The following is an 8,630-nucleotide window of genomic DNA, read 5'->3' on the forward strand; positions in this document are numbered from 1 at the left end:
ATTTTTTCCTTTATTAAATAATAGAAAATTAATAATTGGTATCTTCTGCATACTAAATAAGGAATTTGGAACTACTTGTGTGAAAGCGGAAGGAAATGCATGCGATCGGAGGAAAAATGCTAAGTGGGTCGTGGGAAAAAAAAAATGCCAAATCAGCTGCTATATTAGTTGCATTATGATACATCTTGAAGATTTGAACCATTTTCGGTTTTATACGCTACTTTTTGAGGGACTGGACATTCATAATCGTTTCCTTAGACATAAGGTAATGCAGATCACCCTTTGCAAGTGCCTCACTTGCTTAGAATGGCAGAGTTAAACGTTTCTAAGAATGGTCACTGTCTTTACATTCAGTAATTTCCATTGGTGATGGCAGAAGCAACATCATCCAGATCAAGCATTTGAAATTGGATCAACCATTCTATTCACATTCCCTATCGTAGAATTCAAGTATTGTGATTATAGAATCTGGGCTATTTTCAAACTGTCAAGATCAGGTAAACAGATTGAGATTTATGATTATCCCATGCGACATCCAAATGATTGTGTCTATTTGATGAAATGAATTGTTTCTTACAAGTGGAGGAAAATGAAGTCTATTCCATAGCAGATCATGGTATATTTGATACCTGTTACACACTTAAGTCAAATGGATAGAAATGGTGATTTGTAGTTTGTTCTTGGTCCTTCTGTAGCAGTGTGCCTAGATTTTCATTGTCGTACTTGTAATATTTATCTGTCTTGGTCAGCTTTCCCAAAATGCCTGTCATTTTCCTTATATCCACATGTTTTCATATTGTCCCCGATTTTACTTTGAGATCTCTTAGAGCTGTACTCGTTATAGCACAAGACATTAACGTTGATGACGGCGTTAACCTCTAGAGGCAAGTACAAAAGTATCTCTGAGAAGGGTTCAAATATTCAAGATCACTTAAGAAATCATGCACATTTAACTAACTGTATTCATTTGAAGCACCACATTCACATGCAGAAATCAAAAAGCATGTTGGATAAGTGCTGTTCAGTGGAGACCTCTCTTATGAAAGATTTGACCATTCTACAAAGGTCACAATCTCTCAGGGACCCTTCTACAAGTCCATCATGGAATTCTCCTATCATAGGATCATTGATGAAGAAGCTAGAAAATGAAGGTGCACTTAAGAAGAATAAGACAGATGGAATTGAAAAGAAATGGGAGGAAGAAGGGTTTGACTCATGAAAATTGGAGAAGTGATTCTGAGCTTGGAAGGAAGCCTAAAGCAAAGGATTTGTGCCGAAAAGATAGGCTGTCAAGTGATGCATTTCATTGTCAAGGGAGAATGGAACCTAATGCAGATTTAATGACATTACCTCCAAGAGGCAGGAACAGGGATACTAAAGGCAATATATCAAATACTTTGGATGGTAAGTTGAAAAACAGAGCAGCAAAAGATCTCAAGGTTCGTTCTCCGCACCTCTTTCAAAATAATGACTGTATAAGGAAAGATAGAATCTGTGATGAAGAAGCGGAGACAGGCTCACCAATTGATGATAAGGATTGTTCAACTTCTCACTTTGACTCACATTATCACCCAAATTGTCCCGCAGGGGAACTGGACAGGTTTGCGACTGGTCCCAAATTCTCCCGTTGTTGAGCTTCGACTGGTTTGCGACTTTGATGATCTTGTAAAGTTCGAAGGCATTAAGAGGTGCATTTCAGGAGAGCATTTTGAATATTTATCAGTTTCAGTTGGTTTGAACTCTGGTAGTCGTGGTGGGATTAGTAACAAAGATTTCACAGGTTCACAAAAGGCTGGACCTCAAGCAGGAAGTGGGAAATCAACGGTCATTGATATTCCCAAAAAGGGCTGTGGGATTCCTTGGAATTGGTCCAGAATACACGATAGAGGCAAAATATATTGGATTTGGCAGGTAGGAGCCTCTCATGCGGGCTTTCAGATTCGGCCACACGAAAAATTGAAGGCTTGTGTCACAAAGCTATTCCAGTTCTCAAAGGGAGTTTTCTGCTGCATTAGAAACATCTGATCATTCTATTTCTTCTTTAGATTCTGATTCTGAGTCGCTTCCCCTACTAATGGAGCCAGGTGGGTCTCAGGAAAGTGCAGATACAGATACACAAGGAAGAATGCTTTTAGGTGAGCTAGATCTCTATGCTGACCATAAAATTCGTTTCAGACAAAATATTGACATGGTTTCTGAAACTAGATTGATCGGCCATTTGGGACATGGACAAGATATTATGGGCAGTGATTGTTTGAGATCTCAAGATAGGTGTAGGAGCTTGTCTCAGAAGTATGTTCCAAAGACATTTGGAGAATTGGTTGGGCAAAATTTAGCTGCCCAGGCTCTCATGAATGCTATAGTGAGGGGAAAGATTGCTCCAGTTTATGTGTTCCATGGTCCTCAAGGAACAGGTAAAACATCATGTGGTAGAATATTTTCAGCAGCCATGAACTGCCATTCTCTGGATCTGTCACGTCCTTGTGGACTCTGTTGTTCATGTTTAACTCAAAGTCTTGGTCAGAATTCAGATGTAAAAGAAATTGGTGGCATTGGCTCCCGGGCATTTGAGACTTTTCAGATAGCCCTTAACAATGTGGAGGGCATCGATGAGACTTTATCGATTGTAAGCCATGATGGGTATTTTGAAGAAATGAATAAGATAGTAGATGGAATAAGGTTTTTCCAGGTAAAACAAATTTTTGCCCCCTTTTCCCCTCACTTGTTTGCTAATTTATTTCCAGGTGTGTCACCTAGAGATTGCCAAGGTAAGGATGATTCCTTGATTAAAAAGTGTAAGGAAATGCTGATCAGTATGGAAACCACAAGTCTCCCAAAATAGTTTCTCTGAAGCACCATTGGTGGTGGATGATGAATTGGATTTGGGCTGGAATGGAAGAAACCAAACGACACAATGGACATAAATTTTTCATAGAGGAGGACCATTTTATTTTCTCAATGCTTACAGAAATATTCAAATTTTATCTGCATTGAAGTAACATAAATGTGTTGAGTGCTATGCTGCAAATTTGGCTTCCTCTGTTGTGAATTATAAGGGGGAAGCGTCATAGAATTTGATTGCCGAGAAGATGGGCAATATTGGGTATGCTTTCAATAGAACAGTTTGGAGAAAAATCAATTCCAAGGCAAGAGAGTTTTGTTCTTTTGATGATTACGACTGGGATAGCACCATGTGGGCAGTAGTGTATCTTTCATTTGGCACTCTAGATAAACTATTTTGTGAGTTTCTTATTAAAAGCAAGAGATTCATGCTAGTAATTAAATTCTTCTACCTCATATTCTAAGGTGGCTATAAAGGTTGTATCTTTTTTTTTTTTTCTTCTAAGCCCCTAAGGGCAACCTGCGAAAATCCTTTTGGTATAAGGAGAAGTATAAGCAAACCCAACAATCCCAATCTAAACAAGCAGGCCAGGGTGACCAAACGCCTCCATGAAAAGTTAATATTGCGGCTTCTGCTGCGTACAACCATGTTTATATAGATTGCAACATTGATTGCATTATTGATTGTCATGACAAAACATGCGGGAGGAGTGCTACCCACCTCAAATTTTTATTTGCTCATTTTGGAGAAGACTAGCAGATAATCGAACCAGCGCAATTTCGTCACGAAATCATTGATTTCTGCCTTGAGAATCCATGATGTCGAGGGATTTTCATCTCAATCAAGTTCCCCGTCAACAACAAGAAATGGCTGCCATCCATAAAACAGTGCGGGGTTCTAATAACTTCCGTTGTTTAAACCTGGACTCTATATCTTCGCCACTCACCTCTCTATGTTTGCAAATTCATAAATAGTTAAACAGACACCGATACCATACTCTGAGAGGCGCTCATACCGGTGTAAGAGTTACTCCCGTACTATAAACATTTTCAAGTCCAGAAATCAGGTTTATGATGAGGCAATTTAAGATCTGTAAATGGGTGCAAGGTGGGCTTTGGAGGGAAAATTTGAAGAATCTATATATTAGAATTATGAGTCCTTATGAGGGTTACAAATTCTTACAACGGAATTTGGGTTTAGTGGGTTTTGGGCCCAGATTGTGAACTAAAGCTCTGATACCATGTGTAAGAACCTGAATCCTATTATTAGAGCCTCTATTTTGTTATACACTAACAGATCTATTTTCCTGTTATTTTAAAAATAATAAAAGGAGTTTCTGACCTTTTCACATAGCTTTAAACATTTAACATCTTATCATTTTGTCATAAGCAACATAAATTAAGGTGAGCATTCCATTGATATCAACTTAACAAGAGTAGTCCATGGAAAAATACCTTTTCCGGCGGTTGATGATGATACCTTTGTCTTATAGCTCCAGCTGAACGCTCCTTCTGGCCGACCCAACCGAATTTACCACCCAGCCAACTAGGAAATAAATTCCTAGCCCAGGAAACCTCCACAGGTTCCCTAGCCCTCCATGCGCAAGTCCAATCAGATATAGTGTGTCCTCAAGAAGAATGTGCAAAACTAGATAATGATACTTTCCTCCTCTCAAACCCAAGAAACCTCCACAGGTTTCCAACGTCTCCCAAAAATCATAACAAGGCCAAACAATCACAACCAACCCCCACAATCCTAAGCAAGACTCCAACTCCCCTTTTCTTCCTTCCCCCTTCCCTTTTCATACCCTCTTTCCTCAACCACCTCTCATTAATGTCATTAACTCTCACCCATCCTTGGTTGACTTCTCTTCTAAGCTAGGAGTACATTTGGAATTGTGACATGAATATAAAATTGAGAATTTAATGGGAAAGGATAATTTCTTCTCCTTAGTAAATGTGAGGGTACATTGGGGAATGTGAAATGAATAAATATATATTGATGATAAGATGGAGAGGACTATGTCTTCTCCCAAGTAAATGTGAGGGTACATTGGGGAATGTGAAATGTGCTTACATGGAGAGGACCATGTCTTCTCCTTAGTAAATGTGAGGGTACATTGGGGTATGTGAAATGAATAAATATATTTTGAATTAATGGAAGGAGACCATATCCTACATAATATTCAATTTGAGAACATAAGTGGGGAATTTGAATAATGGAAATCATAAATTTATTTTAGACCAATATTTCTTAATATTTTCAGATAATGTAAATATTAACAAAATTTGTAGGATAAGATTTAAGAGGGGCATTACATTTACCATATTGAGTTATAGCAATAAAAAGTATCCACCCTTCCATAGGAAGAGAGGATGATGGAGGCAATTACGATCTAGATGGAGGGTACAACATATAGAAGGTTAGGTTGTTGAGGGTAGCTTTGTCAACTGACAAAAGGGCTATCTTTCTACTCTACTATAGGTGTAGGTGGAGGACGAGGAGAAGAATGTGTAACATTCACAAGAGAAGTACCAGGCATTATTCCTAAATTTGATGATACGGGTGAGGTCCAAGGATTAGAAGCCACACTAGAAAAGGTACTAGATTATAACTGATATGAAAGCGAGATGGACGGGCCACCATATAAATGAATTTCTACTGATGTTACAAACATAGATGAGGAAGCGACACTTGATGTCTCAACCATAGTGGTGGACACAGGCTAGGAGTTTGAATCAGTTCCAGTCATGGTTAACAATACCAATGAATATTTCCGTGAAAGATCTGTGGGTAGGCCCAAAGAATCAAGTAAAGGAGATAATTTCGAAGGTTGAAGAGGATGGGTTTGGTAAACATAAATTCCTTCCCAATGAACTAGAGTAGAAGGACGAGGTTCTTCTTGAGGTATATCTTCAATACCCACAAGTCCATATGGAAAAGGTTCACCATCAAGCCCAAGATATATCTGAGACAAAGGAAGAGAAGAGGAAGGTCCCAAAGAATCAGGTGAAGATGGTTGAGGCTCCTCATGTTCAAGAACCTCACGAAACAAATTTTTTGACTCAAGGATATCATATTTAATGACCTCAAGTAACAAGGTTTAAAGGATTTATGTTTGAATTGTGTTAGTGTCACCAACAAGAATAGATGAAATATTAGGTTTGAAACTCAAATGGACATATTATTATGGATGATCAATATTAGGAGGAGGGCCATAAGTAGTTCCTAATGTTCCTCATTCAATAGTTTTCATTTTCTTATGCTTTCGACGATAGTTAGGAGTAGACTTTGGACAAAGAGGAGGCTTATTTTTCATTCTACGTGAACAACAGGGAGGGGAATTTTGTTCTTCCATGTTGGATAATAAATTTTATTAACACCAAAATAAATAAATAAATCAAAAAGAGGGTAATCTAGGCATAAAGGATTACCAAGAAACCGTGAACTATAATATACACCTTAGCGAACAAGGAACTTAAAGTACAACAACCAATCTTCCTGAATGTTATGTTTTGTGTATCAGAATATAAAAGGTGAAAGACTCGGTTACCCATGGATGGATAGCAATCTATTGGAGACTCCAGAAATATACACAATGGTACATGGGAGTGTAGTCTATAGTAGTTTTATCTTATGTGTAATCATTCGATGAGACTATTAACATATACTTTACATGCATGGAGCGCCACCAATATACCCAAAGGTACGTGTAGTATGATCCTATACACTTACATACGTGGAACATGATTTCATCCCCAGAATGCAATGATGGAAAAAGATGACAACTCCTACATTTAATGACATTTGAACACGTCTCTAGCCTAGACCTACAGATGCTTGTGTTAATGTAAAAAATGCTCCTTAGGTTGATTCAATAAATTTTACTATATATCTTTTATTATGTTTCATTTTTAGGGCTTGTTGACAGTGTTGGACTAGCCAACATTCAGGGGATCTCCCTTGTATGAATTCCCAACTAGACATCATGCCATTTGGTGTAGCAGTCCCATCCAGTATGATGGCTCGATTGCCATTATCTTAAATATATGTCTTAGCTCTTTCTTGTCAGCACATGAGAGTGGTATACTTAGTCTTCAAATAATGAGGTTTGTGTGCCTCATAAGTGCTTAGCATAATTTATGTCTAATTTATTTCACTGTAGAGGGATAGGGTGAGAGTGAGTCTAAAGTCAAGAGGGAATAGTGCCAACTCAAGTAGAGACATACAACACAACAGGATCTGCACATCTTCCTATGGAGTAGTCCACACGAATGTGACAGTCACAAACACAAAGTGAATAGATAACACGTAAAATAGCCAATGTAGTAGTCCATGTGAGTTTGACGATCATTATAATAAGTTTACAGGGATGAGTTACTCTAGTGTCTAATAGAGTAGTCCACACAAGCGAGATAATGATAGCAGCTGATACAAAACATTTCCAACAGTGTATGCACTAAAACAACCGAAATAGTTCAACTATCTTAGTACAGATTAAAGCAACATTCATTACAAGCATCCAAAGAATAGTATTACAAACGAATACAATACATGTGTGAAAACATGATGGCCTGTTAATGGGCTTCTGAATTAAGAGAAAGTTCCAAGACACATCCATACACCATACATCACTAACCCCAATAGTAGGGCGTTAGAGCCACTGCTCGCTCCTCAAAGAAAAGACTACAAACTCTCAAGGCTATGTGGAAGGATCCAAGGTGAAAATTCATTTGCATGTACAAATGAGGGGTATATATATAGCCAAGGGTGAACTTGATGCTTGTGACTCTTCGACTTCCCTCGTGACTATTTCACTTACATGACTCTTCAAGTGACATGAATTTTCAATTTCATATGTGGGTCTCTTGGACTTCCATGTTACATTACACTGATTTCAACAAGTATGGCCCATAGTAGTGATGTGGCCATGATGAATCATGACATGAATCGACATGACACCACTGGTATGCTCATGTTTATGGTGGTGTCCATGTCCATGTTGCTAGTGTGCTCTTGGTGTATCATATCTTGGCCTCCGCATGACAAAGCATGCAGAGTCTCCAATGGTCTTCGTGTCTACTTAATGTTGCATGTGCATATGTCCCCTTCACTAGAACTTGCCATGCTTCATGTGTTCATCCATTCATGAACAAGTCTCGTAGCATGCACTCCTTGTTCATCATGTTCATCATTGCACCATGTCTCATTCATGTGCCTATCTCTACAATCACTCATGATGAGACAACATCAAATCCGGACATCTCTTAGTATACCATGATACATCGTCTTTCGTTTCTGGGTGCAGGTGACTAGGAGAGAGGACAAGGCTCTGAAACTACGTAGAGCACATTTCAGGTCAGGATATGAGGGTTTGGGGTATTGTCAAGAAAAAATGCGTAGAGGTCACTTAGAGGCTGGATTGAGTAGTTCAGCACAACAGCAACATCTGTTGGATATGGCTCAGCTGGGAGGTATAGTTGCATAGTTTTTCTAAGGGAGGTAGTGCAGACAGTAGGAGGCACTAGTAGTGAAAAATGTGAGGATTTCTAAAGGAGGTCAGGATCGGGCTACAAGAGCCTGTTGGTCAGAAATGCATAGATCGTGGAGGAAATCAAGTATGACATGACTGCAAAGTATCCAAGCTAAGAGGCGTTTCATGTAGTAGATGGACTATCAATGAAAACTATGAAATTTTTAGGAGGAGCGGAGAGTAAGCCAGTAGGGGGACTTCCTGACAAAACTATGTAATTTCCAAGGACATTATAGTGACAGGCAATGGGTTCTT

At 38.7% G+C, this 8,630-nt stretch overlaps 1 pseudogene; it reads left to right on the top strand.

Annotated features, from left to right (window-relative positions):
• Nucleotides 1-1,497: 1,497 nt before the first annotated feature.
• Nucleotides 1,498-8,330, top strand: LOC149158516 (protein STICHEL-like 3; annotated as a pseudogene).
• The last annotated feature ends 300 nt before the right edge of the window (nucleotides 8,331-8,630 follow it).

This window comes from Pinus tabuliformis, chromosome 5_2 (genome assembly GCF_031772625.1).
Source record: "Pinus tabuliformis cultivar Carrire ecotype Pingquan chromosome 5_2, CPIR1, whole genome shotgun sequence".
Lineage (NCBI taxonomy): Eukaryota > Viridiplantae > Streptophyta > Pinopsida > Pinales > Pinaceae > Pinus > Pinus tabuliformis.